The sequence below is a fragment of the Oncorhynchus nerka genome, linkage group LG19, assembly GCF_034236695.1.
Source record: "Oncorhynchus nerka isolate Pitt River linkage group LG19, Oner_Uvic_2.0, whole genome shotgun sequence".
Lineage (NCBI taxonomy): Eukaryota > Metazoa > Chordata > Actinopteri > Salmoniformes > Salmonidae > Oncorhynchus > Oncorhynchus nerka.
In genome coordinates this window covers 40,533,384-40,554,083 of record NC_088414.1, presented here as the reverse complement: position 1 = coordinate 40,554,083, position 20,700 = coordinate 40,533,384, and the positions used below count along the sequence as shown (strand labels likewise).

The 20,700-nt window shown below is 42.3% G+C and overlaps 1 protein-coding gene across 1 annotated transcript in view; it reads right to left on the bottom strand.

Moving 5' to 3' along the window:
- Positions 1–17,202, bottom strand: part of pds5b (PDS5 cohesin associated factor B) — a 114,845-nt gene extending 97,643 nt beyond the window's left edge. The window contains exon 1 of the mRNA XM_065004940.1: positions 17,111–17,202. The gene's annotated coding sequence lies outside the window, so the exon portion shown is untranslated. The remainder of the gene's footprint in view (positions 1–17,110) is intronic.
- Between the last annotated feature and the right edge of the window lie 3,498 nt (positions 17,203–20,700).

Below are 20,700 nucleotides of genomic sequence, written 5' to 3'. Positions count from 1 at the left end.
GACCGGTGTGTAGGCCGTCATTGTAAATAGGAATTTGTTCTTAACTGACTTGACTAGTTAAAATAAATGTTACATTAAATAAACATATAAATAAAAACAGCTCAGCCGATACGTCGGGCCGATATTGACCTTTTCTAGTCCATCGGCTCTTCCCTATCGGCTTTCCTGATAGTCCTGCTACATAGCAAAGCTGCTGCTATGGCAACCACCACTCACCGCCCGAGCCACGAGCACCGCACAAAGCCAAGGAATGTCTAGCTGAGAAAATCAGCAGCGCCAAGCTAGCTCATTCATCCAAACAGATGCCGTATTGGAAAATGGATGAAATGACACAATGACCAAAATCTGTTGCAAATATTAGTTTAAAAATGTACAATATGCAGAAATCTTCCCACCATTTCCTGGTTGCTAAAAGTCTAATAGTTTGCCTAATTTCAGTTTATGAGCAATGGCTAGAGTAGAGCAGTGTTTCCCAACCCTGGTCTTCCGGTACCCCCAGCGGTATACATTTTTAATTGTAATCCTGGATAAGCACACCTGATTCAACTTGTCAACAAATCATCAAACCCTCAATGAGTTGAATGAGGTGTGTTTGTCAAGAGCTACCACGAAACTGTGTAGTGTTGGGGGTACTGGAGGACCAGGGTTGGCAAACTGTGTATTGTTGGGGGTACTGAAGGACCAGGGTTGGGGAAACTGTATAGTGTTGGGGGTACTGGAGGACCAGGGTTGGGAAACTGTGTATTGTTGTGGGTACTAGAGGACCAGGGTTGGGAAACTGTGTAGTGTTGGGGGTACTAGAGGACCAGGGTTGGGAAACTGTGTAGTGTTGGGGGTACTAGAGGACCAGGGTTGGGAAACTGTGTAGTGTTGGGGGTACTAGAGGACCAGGGTTGGGAAACTGTGTAGTGTTGGGGGCACTGGAGGACCGGGGTTGGGAAACTGTGTAGTGTTGGGGGTACTGGAGGACCAGGGTTGGGAAACTGTGTATTGTTGGGGGTACTGGAGGACCAGGGTTGGGAAACTGTGTAGTGTTGGGGGTACTGGAGGACCAGGGTTGGGAAACTGTGTATTGTTGGGGGTACTGGAGGACCAGGGTTGGGAAACTGTGTAGTGTTGGGGGTACTAGAGGACCAGGGTTGGGAAACTGTGTAGTGTTGGGGGTACTGGAGGACCAGGGTTGGGAAACTGTGTAGTGTTGGGGGTACTGGAGGACCAGGGTTGGGAAACTGTATACTGTTGGGGGTACTGGAGGACCAGGGTTGGGAAACTGTGTATTGTTGGGGGTACTGGAGGACAAGGGTTGGGAAACTGTGTAGTGTTGGGGGTACTAGAGGACCAGGGTTGGGAAACTGTGTAGTGTTGGGGGTACTGGAGGACCAGGGTTGGGAAACTGTGTAGTGTTGGGGGTACTGGAGGACCAGGGTTGGGAAACTGTTTAATGTTGGGGGTACTGGAGGACCAGGGTTGGGAAACTGTATAGTGTTGGGGGTACTGGAGGACCAGGGTTGGGAAACTGTGTAGTGTTGGGGGTAATGGAGGACCAGGGTTGGGAAACTGTATAGTGTTGGGGGTACTGGAGGACCAGGGTTGGGAAACACTGGTGTAGAGAATCATTGTACCATCTAAACCGGTGTGAAATATATTTTCATTAATCCTAAAATATTGTATTTTCAGCTGTAAGAAACTGGTGTACAAAACTGAAAGCAAAAGACGCAAAAAAAATAAACTTAAAGGGAAGCATAGAAACCGAACACATAGAATATATCTAACGCTTCTTAGACTTGCTTTCAATGAGAATGACAAATCAATAAACTCACATTTCTATGTGAATTTGGTCAGGTCACCCCAAAAAGGTGCACATTTCAGTTTTAATTCACCAATCGTTTTTTTTTTATGATTTTTTTTTATACCTTTATTTAACTAGGCAAGTCAGTTAATAACCTCTTTGGGCTAGGGGGCTGGATGAAAGCTGGATGAAAGCGTGCCCAAAGTAAACTGCCTGTTACTCAGGCCCAGAAGCTAGGATGTGCATATAATTGGTCAATTTTGATAGAAAACACTCTAAAGTTTCTAAAACTGTTAAAACAATGTCTGTGAGTATAACAGAACAGATATGGCAGGCGAAAACCCAAGGACAAACCTCCCCCAAAAAATAATCCAGCCTACCACTGTTTCCAATGGCTGTCATGTTTATTATGAGGCGAAAACCTCCCATATTGCAGTTCCTAGGGCTTCCACTAGATGTCAACAGTCTTTAGAAAGAGTTTCAGGTTTGTTTTTGAAAAAATGAGTAAAGACAATAACGATTCTCCGTCTTAAATGTTGTTTATTTACGTATTAGGGTGCCTGAGGTTTGATTATAAATGTTGTTTGACCTGTTTGGAGAAGTTTATTGGTAACGTTTGGGATTCATTTTGTACGCATTTTGAAGAAGGGAAACCGGTGGATTATTGAATAAGGAGCGCACCAACTAAACTGGGGACATAATGAAGGACTTTATCGAACAAAAGGACCTTTTGGAGTGCCAACAGAAGATCTTCAAAGGTAAGGCATTTATTATATCGCTATTTCTGACTTTTGTGGCGCACCTAGCTGGTTGAAAAATGTTTTTCATGCTTTTGTATGCGGGGCGCTGTCCTCAGATAATCGCATGGTGTGCTTTCGCCATAAAGCCTTTTGAAATCTGACACTGCGGCTGGATTAACAACAAGTTAAGCTTTATTTTTTGATGTATTACACTTGTATTTTCATGAATGTTAAATATTTCTATAATTTGAATGTCAAATTCACCGGATGTTGTCGAGGTGGGTCGCTAGCGCCACGCCTGCGCCAGAAAGGTTAAGAACAAATTCTTATTTTCAATGACAGCCTTGGAACAGTGAGTTAACTGCCTTGTTCAGGGGCAGAACGACAGATTTGTACCTGGTCAGCTCTGGGATTCGATCTTGCAACCTTCCGGTTACTAGTCCAACGCCCTAACCACTAGGCTACCTGGCACCCTGATAATTCACCAATAATAAGACATGTTGACATGCCCGGACATGCATGCAATAAGCTAAGCAGATAGCTAGTTGACCTGTTAGGAAAGATTACAATAATTTACCCTTTCATCTGTGGTGTTAGCTAGCTAACTATATTAGCTGCTACGCTAGCTAGCTGGCCAGATGACCATGGTGGTACAATATCAGATAGGTTTTCATTAGGAAAATGTGGCGCTAGATATTTCAACGGCAGCATTATAATTTACTGAACATTTGATAAATGTACCGACCCATATGCATTGGGTGCGTAACCTGATTATGGCGTCCACCCACAGAGATTAAAATGACATAAAAATCACATGAAGGTTCATGGTAACTCATCTTAACAGAACCTGCAAGTCGAGGAAGCAACGATGTGAGATCCCTCCTTACCAAATTCCGATGACCACTAGCCTATGTCAATCTACTATACCCCATAATAGAACAGTTATCATTCTATTGGACAACTTCATCAATTCATACAACCAGTAGGCCTAGGATACATAAAAAATAAACATTCAAAAGTGTCGGATGCAACAGATCAGAAGGTTTAGCTTAAAATGTTGATAAACTATTTCTTCACATAATAAGCGTAGCAATGTGCACAAGGCAGTAAGCTACACGCAAATGTTTGATCCATAAGGCAATTAGCGGGAAAATGAGTCCGACACAAAGAATATACTGTAATATCATGGAGGTACGGGGGTAAACGTGCAACTCAGTAGCCAGCAAACCTGAATTAAGACCAAGTTCAATTAGGTCCACACTCATTCGCAGTAGGCTAGATCTTTTAGGTAATCAATACAATGTCTGAGTGTCAGACTAAGCTGTGGGCGATTACTCAAAAAGGTTGTTTACAATAGCATTTAGGAAATATTCATGTAACCGAAGTGATTTTGACTAAAGCCTGCACTACATCTTTGCAATTACGTTTGTCTTGTGTTCAACTACCGCAGACGTTAGGAGCATGGGAATAGACCATCGGCCAATTAGGGGAGATGACGACCTCTGACCTCTGCAGCTGAAAAGATATGAGGATATATGGAGTTAAAAACAAGAGGAGTCTACTCTTTTCTATTGTTACCAATGACCTGCCAATGGCAGTCTGTTTTGGAATGGGTGGCCAGTAATAAACTGGTCCTGAACGTCTCTAAACCTAAGGGCATTGTATTTGGTACAAATCATTCCATTAGTTCTAGACCTCAGGTTAATCTGGTAATGAATGGTGTGGCTATCATGGTCCAAACACATCAAGACAGTCGTGAAGAGAGCACAACAGCACCTTTCCCCCCACCAGGAAACAAATTATTTGGCACAGGTCCCCAGATCCTCAAAAATTGTACAGCTGCACCATCGAGAGTAATCCTGACAGGTTGCATCACCGCCTGGTATGGCAACTGTTCTGTATCTGACCGTAAGGCACTACAGAGGGTAGTGCATACGACCCAGTACATCACTGGGGCCAAGCTTCCTGACATCCAGGACCTCTATAACAGGCTGTGTCAGAGGAAGGCCCAAATTGTCAAAGACTCCAGTCACCCAAGTCATAGACTGTTCCCTCTGCTACCTCACGGCAAGCGGTACCGGAGCGCCAAGTCCAGATCCAAAAAGCTCCTTAACAGCTTCTATCCCCAAACCATAAGACTGCTGAACAATTAATCAAATGGCCACCGGATTATTACATTGACCCCCCCCCCCTTTTTGTTTTTACACTGCAGCTACTCGCTGTTTAATCATCTGTGCGGTCACTTTACCCCCATAGTCACTTTACCCCCATAGTCACTTTACCCCCATAGTCACTTTACCCCCATAGTCACTGTACCCCCATAGTCACTGTACCCCCATAGTCACTGTACCCCCATAGTCACTGTACCCCCATAGTCACTTTACCCCCATAGTCACTTTACCCCCATAGTCACTTTACCCCCATAGTCACTGTACCCCCATAGTCACTTTACCCCCGCCTACATGTACATATTACCCAGACTAACCTTTACCCCCATAGTCACTTTACCCCTACCTACATGTACATATTACCCAGACTAACCTGTACCCCCATAGTCACTTTACCCCTACCTACATGTACATATTACCCAGACTAACCTGTACCCCCATAGTCACTTTACCCCTACCTACATGTACATATTACCCAGACTAACCTGTACCCCCATAGTCACTTTACCCCTACCTACATGTACATATTACCCAGACTAACCTGTACCCCCATAGTCACTTTACCCCCGCCTACATGTACAAATTACCCTGACTAACCTGTAGTCACTTTACCCCTACCTACATGTACATATTACCCAGACTACCCTGTACCCCTAGTCACTGTACCCCCGCCTACATGTACAAATTACCCTGACTAACCTGTAGTCACTTTACCCCTACCTACATGTACATATTACCCAGACTACCCTGTACCCCCATAGTCACTTTACCCCTACCTACATGTACATATTACCCAGACTACCCTGTACCCCTATAGTCACTGTACCCCTATAGTCACTTTACCCCTACCTACATGTACAAATTACCCAGACTAACCTGTACCCCTATAGTCACTGTACCACTACCTACATGTACAAATTACCCAGACTAACCTGTACCCCTATAGTCACTTTACCCCTACCTACATGTACAAATTACCCAGACTAACCTGTACCCCCATAGTCACTGTACCCATACCTACATCTACATATTACCCAGAATAACCTGTACCCCCATAGCCACTGTACCCCTACCTACATGTACATATTACCCTGACTAACCTGTAGTCACTTTACCCCTACCTACATGTACATATTACCCAGACTAACCTGTACCCCCAGTCACTGTACCCCCGCCTACATGTACAAATTACCCTGACTAACCTGTAGTCACTTTACCCCTACCTACATGTACATATTACCCAGACTACCCTGTACCCCTAGTCACTGTACCCCCGCCTACATGTACAAATTACCCTGACTAACCTGTAGTCACTTTACCCCTACCTACATGTACATATTACCCAGACTAACCTGTACCCCCATAGTCACTTTACCCCTACCTACATGTACATATTACCCAGACTAACCTGTACCCCCATAGTCACTTTACCCCCGCCTACATGTACAAATTACCCAGACTAACCTGTACCCCTATAGTCACTTTACCCCTACCTACATGTACATATTACCCAGACTAACCTGTACCCCCATAGTCACTTTACCCCTACCTACATGTACATATTACCCAGACTAACCTGTACCCCCATAGTCACTTTACCCCGCCTACATGTACAAATTACCCTGACTAACCTGTAGTCACTTTACCCCTACCTAAATGTACATATTACCCAGACTACCCTGTACCCCTAGTCACTGTACCTCCGCCTACATGTACAAATTACCCTGACTAACCTGTAGTCACTTTACTCCTACCTACATGTACATATTACCCAGACTACCCTGTACCACCATAGTCACTTTACCCCCATAGTCACTTTACCCCTACCTACATGTACATATTACCCAGACTACCCTGTACCCCTATAGTCACTGTACCCCTATAGTCACTTTACCCCTATAGTCACTTTACCCCTACCTACATGTACAAATTACCCAGACTAACCTGTACCCCTATAGTCACTTTACCCCTACCTACATGTACATATTACCCAGACTAACCTGTACCCCCATAGTCACTTTACCCCTACCTACATGTACATATTACCCAGACTAACCTGTAGTCACTTTACCCCTACCTACATGTACATATTACCCTGACTAACCTGTACCCCTATAGTCACTTTACCCCTACCTACATGTACATATTACCCAGACTAACCTGTACCCCCATAGTCACTGTACCCCTACCTACATCTACATATTACCCAGAATAACCTGTACCCCCATAGTCACTGTACCCCTACCTACATGTACATATTACCCTGACTAACCTGTAGTCACTTTACCCCTACCTACATGTACATATTACCCAGACTAACCTGTACCCCCATAGTCACTTTACCCCTACCTACATGTACATATTACCCAGACTAACCTGTACCCCCATAGTCACTGTACCCCCGCCTACATGTACAAATTACCCTGACTAACCTGTAGTCACTTTACCCCTACCTACATGTACATATTACCCAGACTACCCTGTACCCCTAGTCACTGTACCCCCGCCTACATGTACAAATTACCCTGACTAACCTGTAGTCACTTTACCCCTACCTACATGTACATATTACCCAGACTAACCTGTAACCCCATAGTCACTTTACCCCTACCTACATGTACATATTACCCAGACTAACCTGTACCCCCATAGTCACTTTACCCCTACCTACATGTACATATTACCCAGACTAACCTGTACCCCCATAGTCACTGTACCCCTACCTACATCTACATATTACCCAGAATAACCTGTACCCCCATAGTCACTGTACCCCTACCTACATGTACATATTACCCTGACTAACCTGTAGTCACTTTACCCCTACCTACATGTACATATTACCCAGACTAACCTGTACCCCCATAGTCACTGTACCCCTACCTACATGTACATATTACCCAGAATAACCTGTACCCCCATAGTCACTGTACCCCTACCTACATGTACATAACTAAATGTACCCCTGCACATTTAGTGGGTACAAGGGCCCCATGTATATATTACCCAGACTAACCTGTACCCCTGCACATTTAGTGGGTACCAGGGCCCCATGTATATATTACCCAGACTAACCTGTACCCCTGCACATTTAGTGGGTACCAGGGCCCCATGTATAAAGCCTAGTTACTGTTATGTCATTCTACTGTGTTACTTTATTCACTAAATATTTTCTTAACTCTTATTTCTTGAACTGCACTTTTGGTTAAGGGCTTGTAAAGTAAGCATTTCACGGTAATAAAATTTGATTTGAGGAGACAATGACTTTTAGTCTTGTAAACTGTCATGGTCAAAACATATAGATTCTAGGGGGTTGTAAAGATGGGGAGAGACGTCTGTCATGAATAAAGACGCTCTGCTTTTTTGACACCACACTTCACAAGGCAAGTCCCACAGGCTCTAGTTGTATCATGATTATTGTCCAGTCATATGGTCAAGTGCTACAAAGAACGATCTAGTTAGGCTGCAGCTGGCCCAGAACAGAGCAGCACGCCTTGCTCTTCATGGTAATCAGAGGGCTGATATAAATACTAGGCATGCCAGTCTCTCTTGGCTGAGAGTTGAGGAAAGACTGATGGTTTCTTACAAAAACAAGAATTGACACAATGTTGGAAATTCCAAATAATTTGCATAATCAACTTACACACAGCACTGACACTAGGACTGGGGACGATCTGGCTTAAATATCATACCCCTATATTTTTCACATTTTTTACAGTATTTAAAAAAAAAAAAAAAAGTTTTTTATTTCTTATATAAAGGATTGCAACGAATTAATTCTATGTTTGTTTTCATTAGCTTAATCCAATCTGATTTAAACAACACGGACAGTAAGTAACAGTAGTGCTATTGGTTAAACTTTTACTAAAACACAGGAACACTAATAAATAATGTTGCAAAAAGAAAAGAAAACTGAATATATTCACAGTGAGACAGTTATGGTGAAGGAAAACAAGCCCGTCTACGGTCCATGGCTTCAGTACTTCACGGTGGCATGTTATGGTACCACCCCGAAAAATAAATAACATTACAAATAACTATTTCACATGATGCGCAAATTGCGAAGGCTGTTGAATGCTACCAAACAGAATAACTTCCAAGAATTACAACTAAATTATGTAAATATTCAAGTGAAAGATAACAGCTTCAAATAGGGCTTATGAATTACAAAAATGTCACACTTTCATTTAACCAGGTTATTAACTCCTGGTATAGAACCAACAATCATATTGGTTCCACAGGTCATGGGAAAGGAAAACAAGCCTATCTACTGTGTTATTGACTTGTTTATTGTTTACTCCATGTGTAACTCTGTGTTGTTGTCTGCTCACACTGCTATGCTTTATCTTGGCCAGGTCGCAGTTGCAAATGAGAACTTGTTCTCAACTAGCCTACCTGGTTAAATAAAGGTGAAATATATATATATTTTTTAATCTGGCTTAAGTGCAGCTCTGTGGCATGTCACTACATTGCCACTAGTGCCTGAAGACCCTTTCGGAAGGTGAACTAGTGGCAGGAATGCACAGGTGTTTGTTGGCCAGTTTGCTCACCTTAGGAAGGTGCTCTTCAAGGTCCATCCACCACTCCAGGGGAACTGCCTCACCTGTCAACATCAACTGTCTGCAGGTAGCTATTCAGCTCAGCTTCAAATTACACCTTTGTCAGACAGGGAATCTGCTGGTGTTTGTCCTTTAAAAATATATATATATTTTAATTTTAGCTTCCAAGCGTCTTCTCAATCTTCTTTGGTTCCACTGGGTCTGGTGCTTCTGCTCCTGTGATTCATCTGTATCTGCGATGGATGGCAGCTGCTCTGTCAGCAGTCTAATGAAGCTCAGCTACTCTTTGTCTTTATGTAGTCCACCCTGTTGCTCTTGATGCATGTGGTTTTAAAGCGTGGGTGTGGGAAGGACGCTACGTCCAACAGGTCATCTGTGGTAGGATCGGGGTAGAGGATGGTCCTCTCTTGTTGTCCTTTGTTAGGGGTGAGTCATCTTCCAGAGTCAAAACAGTAACGTTGAACAGCTGGAGTTCAGTGGGTTTTCATGTAGGAGTCACTTACACAATCTTCTCCGGACAAGGCTTCAGTGAACTCCTGCAGGGGAACCTGGGCTTTGTTGATTGACTCAAGGACTTGTCCTGCCATGTAGTCACAAGGTGCCTGATTTTCTTGTCTGCAGCCAGGACCTGAGTTACAGCCTTAGTTACAGGCTCACGTCAGAAGATGGAGTTTCAATGACAAGTGAGTGGTCAGGCAAGTCAAGTTCATCAGCGTGTGCAGTTTTCATAGGCCATAGAAAAGGCGCTGACTACTCTCTTGCACACAACAACTGGTCAATCCTGGGATCTTTAACACTTCTCTCTGTAAAAATACCAAATAAAACAATTGACAATATTAACTCAAGTTTTTTTTTTCTCCTTATATTTAAATGACAGAATAGAAACGAGAACCAAAAAGTAAACAACTAGATAATAAATAAACACACAAATTTGACATGAAATTTGATTTAACCGTTTCCATTATTGGGTATAAAGTTTCATTACAGTAACTGTGATTTAAATGGATTGATCTACATACATTATATACAGTAAAATAAATATAGTTTTGAATCCAAACAATTGGCCAGCAATGCTAGGCTATCAATGACTAACATCCTGATAGCTTATAACAGTAGCTGATATTTGCCCCAAAAAATATTTTGGCGACTATTCAAACTTACCGATGAAGACGGTGACCAGAACACTGCAGTCTTGTCCAGCTGTCCAGCTCCATGACTCTTACCATGTTAGATTCGTGTGTGTTTTACAAACTGACAACAAGTTGTTCTTCTTTCAGTCCCCATAATTCTAGGGTCTGTATGGTCCTCCGGGGGAAAAAAGCTGTGCTCTTCAGCTCCCAGGCTCTTCAGCTCCCAGGCACTTCAGCTCCCAGGCACTTCAGCTCCCAGGCACTTCAGCTCCCAGGCACTTCAGCTCCCAGGCTGTTTGCAAACATCTTCTCTTCAGCTCCCAGGCTGTTTGCAAACATCTTCTCTTCAGCTCCCAGGCACTTCAGCTCCCAGGCACTTCAGCTCCCAGGCACTTCAGCTCCCAGGCACTTCAGCTCCCAGGCTGTTTGCAAACATCTTCTCTTCAGCTCCCAGGCTCTTCAGCTCCCAGGCTCTTCAGCTCCCAGGCTCTTCAGCTCCCAGGCTGTTTGCAAATATCTTCTCTTCAGCTCCCAGGCATCGGTTATAAAATGCACAGTTAGCCTAATGTAAGGCTCGGATGTTGGGCTTGACCTGGGCTTGACCATAGGTCCGTTGTGCTGGCAACGTGTATCATGTTTTCAATCTCCCTCTTCACTCTTTCATGGCATTCAGTGTACTTATTTGGTAAGACTGTCCCGCTAAAGTATTTTCGGCTAGCCAGTACATACCGGGGATCCAACGTTTTTGAATCCGTAATGTCCTGCCATCTTTTGCTTTTCTTGTCGTATGGGATCCACTTTCAAATGACGCAACCAATCAATCAAATGTATTTATAAAGCCCTTCTTACATCAGCTGATGTCACAAAGTGCTGTACAGAAACCCAGCCTAAAATCCCAAACAGCAAGCAATGCAGGTGTAGAAGCACGGTGGCTATGGAAAAACTCCTAAGAAAGGCCAGAACCTAACAACCAGTATTTTAGTTCAAACTTGATGTCGTTTTAGGCCTGGCACTGGGGGTGGATGTTGGAGTTTTGCGCTTCTTCGTACATTCACCATATTCAATCACATGGCAGCTTTTTAGGTGGCTATAGGAGGTTACTCATGTTTCCCCCTTTTACAGCCACTGTCTGCTTACAAATAACGTTTTTTTGTTTGTTCTGTGTCTGTTGTCTTAAAACCAAACCATGTCCACACTACCGACAGTGCACCTTTTTAATCCACTAATTCCTCACCTGCTGCAGGAATTGGCTGAGCATTTTTTTTGAAAACTCCATTACTTGCTTTACATTATTATACATACATTACATCCTCCATCGCATTTTTCCACCACTAACTGATTTCTCTGTGTTTGTTTCCAAAGTGTGTTTGTTTCCAAAGTGTGTTTGTTTCCTCACGCAGTACGCATCGTTTTTCCCCACCTGGTTGGTAGGGGCGCCTTTCATTCCAAAATGAGATCATTCTCATTCGTTGCCACTGCCGGAATGACACTAATTTGTAAATTAATAAATTTAACATAGAAAACAATAAAATACTGGTATAGATCCAAACCGGTACATAAATTAAGATATAAATGTATATTGTCCCCCCCGTTAAACCGCCCAGCCCTAACTGACACACACACACTTACCCCACCAGGGGTCTTTTCAGTCCCCACACACTTACCCCACCAGGGGTCTTTTCACAGCCCCCAGGTCAAGAACAAATTCAAGAAACATACAGCATTATACAGAGCCATATATGGAACTCCCTTCCATCTTATATAATCGCAATTTAACAGCAAACCTGGTTTCAAAAAACAAAGCAAAACCTCGCGGAACAACGCCTCTCTGTGACCTACTTGTCATGTACGTGTAACAGATAGAGGCACACACACTACATGTTAATGTTTTTTAAAGGTATGTAAAATTGTAAAGGATTTGTCTGTAATGTATTTTTCGCTATGTTGTCGGACCCCAGTAAGACTAGCTGTGACCATTGGGATTCTAATACATAACTGGTGCACACTGCCTGCCCCTACAGGACACCTACAACACCAACACTTGGACGGACAAGAAGATTATCATGGACCCGAGCCACCCAAGCCTTGCCCTGTTCTCCCCACTTCAAAAATCACTCTAACGCTGGCAGTACAGGAGCATCTTGGCAAAAATGTAAAGACTGGCAGTGTCAGAGGAAGCCCCCCCCCACCCGGAGCGGCAAGTTTAGGTCCAAAAAGCTCCTTAACAGCTTCAAATTGCCTTCCTTTCTCAGAACAAGAATAAACTGACAATTTTCAGAAGAAAGTTATTTGTTTCTGACCATTTTGAGCCTGTAATCAAACCCACAAATGCTGATGCTCCAGATACTCAACTAGTCTAAAGAAGGCCAGTTTTATTGCTTCTTTAAATCAGCACAAGAGTTTTCGGCTGTGCTAACATAATTGCAAAAGGGTTTTCTAATGATCCATTAGCCTTTGAAAATCATAAACTTGGATTAGCTAACACAATGCGCCATTGGAACACAGGAGTGATGTTTGCTGATAATGGGCCTCTGCACGCCTATGTAGATATTCCATTAAAAATCAGCCGTTTCCAGCTACAATAGTCATGTACAACATTAACAATGTCTCCACTGTATTTGTGATCAACCTTATGTTATTTTAATGGACAAAAAAGGTGTTTTTCTTTTAAAAACAAGGATATTTCTAAACTTTTAAACAGTAGTGTATATATTGGGGTGGAGGCAGAGTAAAGAATGAGGGGGTGGGAGAAATTACCATTGAGTGAAAAACAAATATATATATAAACAAAAACAGCAACTGCAGCAACTGTGGCAGTGATGAACAAACAAGTGTTATTATATGCATGTAGTGCTATTTATATAAAAAACATATTACATGTTTTCACTCAACGGTCACCCACCCCCCTCAACAGTCATGCTGCTGCTCCCCCCCATGGTCACCCCCCCTCAACAGTCATGCTGCTGCTCCCCCATGGTCATCCCCCCACCCCCTCAACAGTCATGCTGATGCTCCCCCCATGGTCATCCCCCCAACAGTCATGCTGCTGCTCCCCATGGTCATTCTCCCCCACCCCTCAACAGTCATGCTGATGCTCCCCCATATGGTCATCCCCCAACAGTCATGCTGATGCTCCCCCATATGGTCATCCCCCCATGGTCAACAGTCATGCTGCTGCTCCCCCATGGTCATTCTCCCCCAACCCCTCAACAGTCATGCTGATGCTCCCCCCATATGGTCATCCCCCCAACCCCTCAACAGTCATGCTGATGCTCCCCCCATATGGTCACCCCCCCCCATCAACAGTCATGCTGCTGCTCCCCCCCCCTCAACAGTCATGCTGATGCTCCCCCCATATGGTCATCCCCCCACCCCCTCAACAGTCATGTAAGTCATGCTGCTGCTCCCCCCATGGTCATTCCCCCCACCCCTCAAGTTGTTTTACTCTGCCCCCACCCCAATGGACACTTACTTATTAATCAATGCCAACGTTGTTATTTATATAGTGCTGTTTATATCGTTTGTTTTATAACCATTTTCATTATTTTATTTCACTTCATCCTGCATGTTGGAGCTCAGGGCCTAAGATGTTCACTGTAATCACACCTGCAACCCTGTACAGGTGACTATTAGAACAATCTGAGGAAGTGTCGACAAGTTAAGCTTGGTCAAATCTTCTGTACGCCAAACAGGAACAGAGTAATGGTCTGACTAGGCAATATTTAAAAATAAAAAATAAAATTAATTCACCTTTATTTAACCAGGTAGGCTAGTTGAGAACAAGTTCTCATTTACAATTGCGACCTGGCCAAGATAAAGCAAAGCAGTTCGACAGATACAACGACACAGAGTTACACATGGAGTAAGACAAACATACAGTCAATAATACAGTATAAACAAGTCTATATACAATGTGAGCAAATGAGGTGAGAAGGGAGGTAAAGGCAAAAAAGGCCATGGTGGCAAAGTAAATACAATATAGCAAGTAAAACACTGGAATGGTAGTTTTGCAATGGAAGAATGTGCAAAAAAAATTAATTAATTAATTAAATACAGTTGGGAAAGAGGTAGTTGTTTGGGCTAAATTATAGGTGGGCTATGTACAGGTGCAGTAATCTGTAAGATGCTCTGACAGTTGGTGCTTAAAGCTAGTGAGGGAGATAAGTGTTTCCAGTTTCAGGGATTTGTAGTTCGTTCCAGTCATTGGCAGCAGAGAACTGGAAGGAGAGGCGGCCAAAGAAAGAATTGGTTTTGGGGGTGACTAGAGAGATATACCTGCTGGAGCGGGTGCTACAGGTGGGAGATGCTATGGTGACCAGCGAGCTGAGATAAGGGGGGACTTTACCTAGCAGGGTCTTGTAGATGACATGGAGCCAGTGGGTTTGGCGAGTATGAAGCGAGGGCCAGCCAACGAGAGCGTACAGGTCGCAATGGTGGGTAGTATATGGGGCTTTGGTGACAAAACGGATTGCACTGTGATAGACTGCATCCAATTTGTTGAGTAGGGTATTGGAGGCTATTTTGTAAATGACATCGCATTGGTAGGATGGTCAGTTTTACAAGGGCGGCATGAGTGAAGGATGCTTTGTTGCGAAATAGGAAGCCAATTCTAGATTTAACTTTGGATTGGAGATGTTTGATATGGGTCTGGAAGGAGAGTTTACAGTCTAACCAGACACCTAAGTATTTGTAGTTGTCCACGTATTCTAAGTCAGAGCCGTCCAGAGTAGTGATGTTAATAAGATATGCACACCTTCACCTAGCTATCAACAGGTCCAATGCTGTCAAAATGAGATTTTCCTGTGTTATATATATAAATATAACACACTGAGGTAACAATAATATTGTACAATTGTGAAAATGATAATGGACTTTTTTTTTCGTATAAAGAGCTGTTTGAAAAGACAGCCTTGATTTTTAAACTTGTTCTGGTCTGGGCAAATTAGTGAGATTCACTCCAGGATCTTAAGCACAATAATTTTGTAATATATATATATATATATAAATAAGAGAGAGAGAACGAATTGGATTCATACCATATAATACAAATAGCAAAAAACGAGTTGCAAAAAACATATATATGAAAATGGATGATGTAGTACACACACAAAAACGTATACAAAAATGGATGATGTAGTACACAAAAAAAACATACGAAAACGGATGATGTAGTACACAAAAATGGATGATGTAGTACACACACAAAAACGTATACAAAAATGGATGATGTAGTACACAAAAAAACATACGAAAATGGTTGATGTAGTACACAAAAAGCGAGGACCACATTAGGCTTGCCAGAACCACCTTCAAAACTACGGTCTGAAATGATTTTTTTTCTCTTCACAATGCATCTTTAATACACCAATAAGAAACAGTTCCAAACCTCTCTGCCAATAACAGCGAGTTTTCAGTTTCCCCTCTCCACCCAGACCACTCCCAGACAGTCCTAGATAAATTCTTACTTGAGAAATTGCTCTTTGCTAAGAAGCCATTTTTTTTATTTCATTTGGATCGAAAACAATCACAGTTAGATACCTAATTGTTACCCAGAAATGATTGGATATCGAGATAAAAAAAAACGGCTTGCAATGGACCTTCTAAGATAACTAGAGACCTTGAGTCAAAAGCCAATTCATCCATTTGCACATTTTTCAAATGTTTTTTTAGACAAGCATGTGGGAGAAACGTAATGGTTGTGCAATCATGTGCGTTAGTTCAATCAATACAGCACGAAGTTAACAGACAGAGAGAACTGTGTTGTTGACAAAGCAATGCAAGATGTATGTAGGGGGGAGGGGGGGGACAACAACAACTAAATATGACAATATTTTATATTCATAAAAGGATGGTTGGAAACATTGGCCATTTGGCAAAGACTTACCTCATTGACACATCTTACTAGCTAACCAACACGGAGGAGAAAGTCTGAATTATCGGTTCCGAATCAAATCATGCCATTCGACTTTTTCCTTTAGCTCGCTAGCTAGCAAACCCAGGCTAGCGTTACAGTACACAATTCACTTCCCTTATCCAACTTCAGCCACCGTACAAAATTGAAAATATCCTACGCTAACTAGTTAACGGTAGCTAATTCACACACACACACAAAAAGAGCAGCCTGAGCAGTAGCTAATATTTTCAACATGGACACGAGGTATGCTATATGTAGTTAGCCATTCTGGCTAACTAGCTACATTAGCTAGCTACATGCAGTCGCATTCATACGGGTGAACGGCTGGCTTGTGCGTATTGTTATGGCACAGTTGTACGCCAAGGCCACTAGTTGACTGAATTGCATGTTAGTGTACTGTAGCTAGTAAACTAGCCATACAAAATAGTATTGAATAACACGCAAATCCTACATTTGCTACTATCAATTGTATTTTGTGGAGAACATTAAATCAACCGTGCACATATATTCATTTCATAGCCATCTACAACCCCGTTGCTAGTGATACATTTACAATAAAAAATTATAAATACTGGTAGCTAAACTTGCCCCCCCATTCTCTACCCCCCAGTGTAAGAACAGCGGCAAGGCGGACACCGCTAGCTAGCCCCGATACGGGCAGGGAACACGGACAGCTCCGTCGGATTTGTCCCACTTTTAACTGGACAGATCCAGACAAATGTACCTCCAAACAAAAACAAACAAAATTCTACGACCACGAAATGAACTCCGAATTCCACACGAATAACGTTTGCTTGTGATCGTTCCTACCTTGTTTTTTTAATGAATTGCAATGAATTGTATCCTCTCTCTCTCTGTCTCTTGCAGCTCTCTTCCCCCCTCCTATCTTCAAAATGGCGCCAATTTGCTCCGACAGCAGCCGTGGGCCAGAAACCACTCAGAGGACACAGCGCCCTCTATGGAGCCACGCAGGGAACGCACCCACGGGTTGAATAATGTAACGACCCCGGGCTCGAAGGCTATTTATTACTGTAATGACTTACTGAATATATCTCTCTATATATATTTATATATATTTTGTTTATTATTATTATTTTTAAATATGAAGGTGCTCGTGCAATTCATTTAGCCCTGGGGCAGAGAGAACATTTAGCAGTTTTATAACACATTTAATACAGCTAATTTCCTGCTATTCTACCCATTTTGCCATAATATAATAATAAGTATAAACTGGGTGGTTCGAGCCCTGAATGCTGATTGGCTGACAACCATGTTATATCAGACCGTATACCACAGGTATAACAAAACATTTATTTTTACTGCTCTAATTACGTTGGTAACCAGTTTATAATAACAATAAGGCACCTCGAGGGTTTGTGGTATACGGCCAATATACCAAGGCTAAGGGCTGTATCCAGGCACTCCTGTTGCGTGTGCACAAGAACAGCCCTTAGCTGTGGTATATTGGCCATATACCACACCTCCTCGGTCCATATTGAACAGGCAGTTAACCCACTGTTCCTAGGCCGTCATTGAAAATAAGAATTTGTTCTTAACTGACTTCCCTAGTTAAATAAAGGTAAAATAATTATATATATTGCTTAATTATTGTTTCGCTCTTTTCTTTGTCTATTGTTACACCCACAAGAGCGGAAATGCAATTTTTCAGGTTAAAGACCTTACCCCATGATGTTGCACAACGATTTAAGAAAAAAAACAGTTTTAGTTAAAGGTTGATATAATTGTTGTTGAAATGGGAAATCCGAAGTGGTCCCTAATGATATGTTCTTTGCCAATGTTTCCTCTATGATATGATAATACTTTTCAGTGTCCATTTCTTTTCAGGGCTGGGTTTTGTTTGCATGTTACCACCCACTAGCATGGCATTGTTAATTCATCAGAAACACCGGATAAATTCTTCCTCTTTGTTAGCAGTGTTGCCATGTCTGCAGTTTTCCTGCAAAATTAGGCTACTTTGAAAAACGATGTCGCGGGTGAAAAAGTATTTTTCGTGGGTTTTTGGGCTATTTGTAAGTTGCAATGTGGTCGCCATGGGATTTCTCTTAAAAAATATATATATATATATTTCACTGTGACCTGCTGCTGACTGTCAGGCAATTGAGGCAGGCTGTTGCTGAGTGAGTGGTGGGGAGGGCCGGAGGAGTGTGTGTGTGTTCTGTGTTGAGAGAGCAGTACAGCTATTGACTGAGTCACGTGAGAGAGAGAGAGAGAGAGAGAGAGAGAGAGAGAGAGAGAGAGAGAGAGAGAGAGAGAGAGAGAGAGAAAGAAAGAGACACAGAGAGAGAGAGAGAGAGAGAGAGAGAGAGAGGTTTTCTTGTGACCTGTTGCCACAAGAAAATGTTAACCAGTGAAGAATAAATACAACCCATATTTATGCTTATTTATTTTCCCCTTTGTACTTTAACCATTTGTACATCGTTACAACACTGTATATATACACATAATATGACATTTGAAATGTCGTTATTCTTTTGAAACTTCTGTATGTGTAATGTTTACTGTTAATTTTTATTGTTTATTTCACTTGTGTATATTATCTACCTCACTTGTTTCGGCAATGTTAACACGTTTCCCATGCCAATAAAGCCCCTTGAATTGAATAGAGAGAGAGAGAGAGAGAGAGTGATGTATATTAGCCTAGTGGTTAGAGCGTTGGACTAGTAACCGAAAGGTTGCAAGTTCAAATCCCCGAGCTGACAAGGTACAAATCTGTCGTTCTGCCCCTGAACAGGCAGTTAACCCACTGTTCCTAGGCCGTCATTGAAAATAAGAATTTGTTCTTAACTGACTTGCCTAGTAAAATAAAGGTAAAATAAAAATACAAATCTACCTCACTTGCTTCGGCAATGTTAACACATGTTTCCCATGCCAATAAAGCCCTTGAATTGAATTGAATTGAATTGAGAGTGATGTATATTATCTACCTCACTTGCTTCGGCAATGTTAACACATGTTTCCCATGCCAATAAAGCCCCTTGAATTGAATTGAATTGAGAGAGAGAGAGATGTTGTCTACCTCACTTGCTTAGGCAATGTTATCACATAGTTCCCATGCCAATAAAGCCCCTTGAATTGAATTGAATTGAGAGAGAGAGAGATGTTGTCTACCTCACTTGCTTAGGCAATGTTATCACATAGTTCCCATGCCAATAAAGCCCCTTGAATTGAATAGAGAGAGAGAGCATCATACGTGCATGTTGTGACAACTGTTTACCAGTTGTAGGTAGGTTGTTCAGATTGTCATAATGGAGACCCCTATTTTAGAACCCATTTTCCTTAAAACATATTAATATGCTAGAACTGATGCACATCAAGAAATAATGGAGACAAAGCACTGGAAAACGACGTTGGGCGCAGTACAGCGCATTACATACATTCGCTTGGAGGTGGTTTAAACTGCATTGTAATGTTGACCACTTGAATAACATGTTATCAAGCAGTGAGTTATGCTCAGTTTGTGTCTCGGGTGCTGCTGGGAAATGGAAGTTATTGAACTCCTTCGAGTGGTTATTTTTATGCGTAAAAGTCCTCAACGAAACTGACATTAGGCTAAATGTGAAGAATTACGCATTTGCCTCTGTTGGCCATCATATTGGCCATGATATACGGTCTGATATACTACGGCTGTCAGCCCATCAGCATTCAGAGCTCAAACCACCCAGTGTATAATTAAGCAATATGGCCAATAGACCACGGCTAAGGGCTGTTCTTATGAACAACACAGCGTGCTAGGATACAGCCCTTAGCCGTGGTATATTGGCCAATTATCACCATCCCCCGAGGTGCCTTATTGTTATTATAAACTGGTTACCAACGTAATTAGAGCAGTAAAAATAATTACAATTATAAACTGGGTGGTACGAGCCCTGAGTGCTGATTGGCTGACAGCCGTTCTATATCAGACCGTATACCACGGGTATTACAAAACATTTATTTTTACTGTTCTAATTACTTTGGTAACCAGTTTATAATAACAATAAGGCACCTCAAGGGTTTGTGGTATATGACCAATAAATCACGGCTAAGAGCTGTGTCCAGGAATTCCATGTTGCGTTGTGCATAAAAACAGCCCTTAGCCGTGGTATATTGGCCATAGGCCACACCTCCTCGGGTCTTATTACTTAATTATAAACCTGGTTCGAGCCCTGAATTCTGATTGGCTGAAAGCTGTGGTATATCAGACAATATACCTCAGGTATGACAAAACATAACTTTTTACTGTTGTAATTACGTTGGTAACCAGTTTATAATAGCAATGACACCCCTGGGGTTTGCATTATATTATGGCCAATATACCACACCTAACGGCTGTATCCACTCCGCATTGCGTCATGCTTTTAACTGACTTGCCTAGTTAAATAAAAAAAATAGTGAGCATT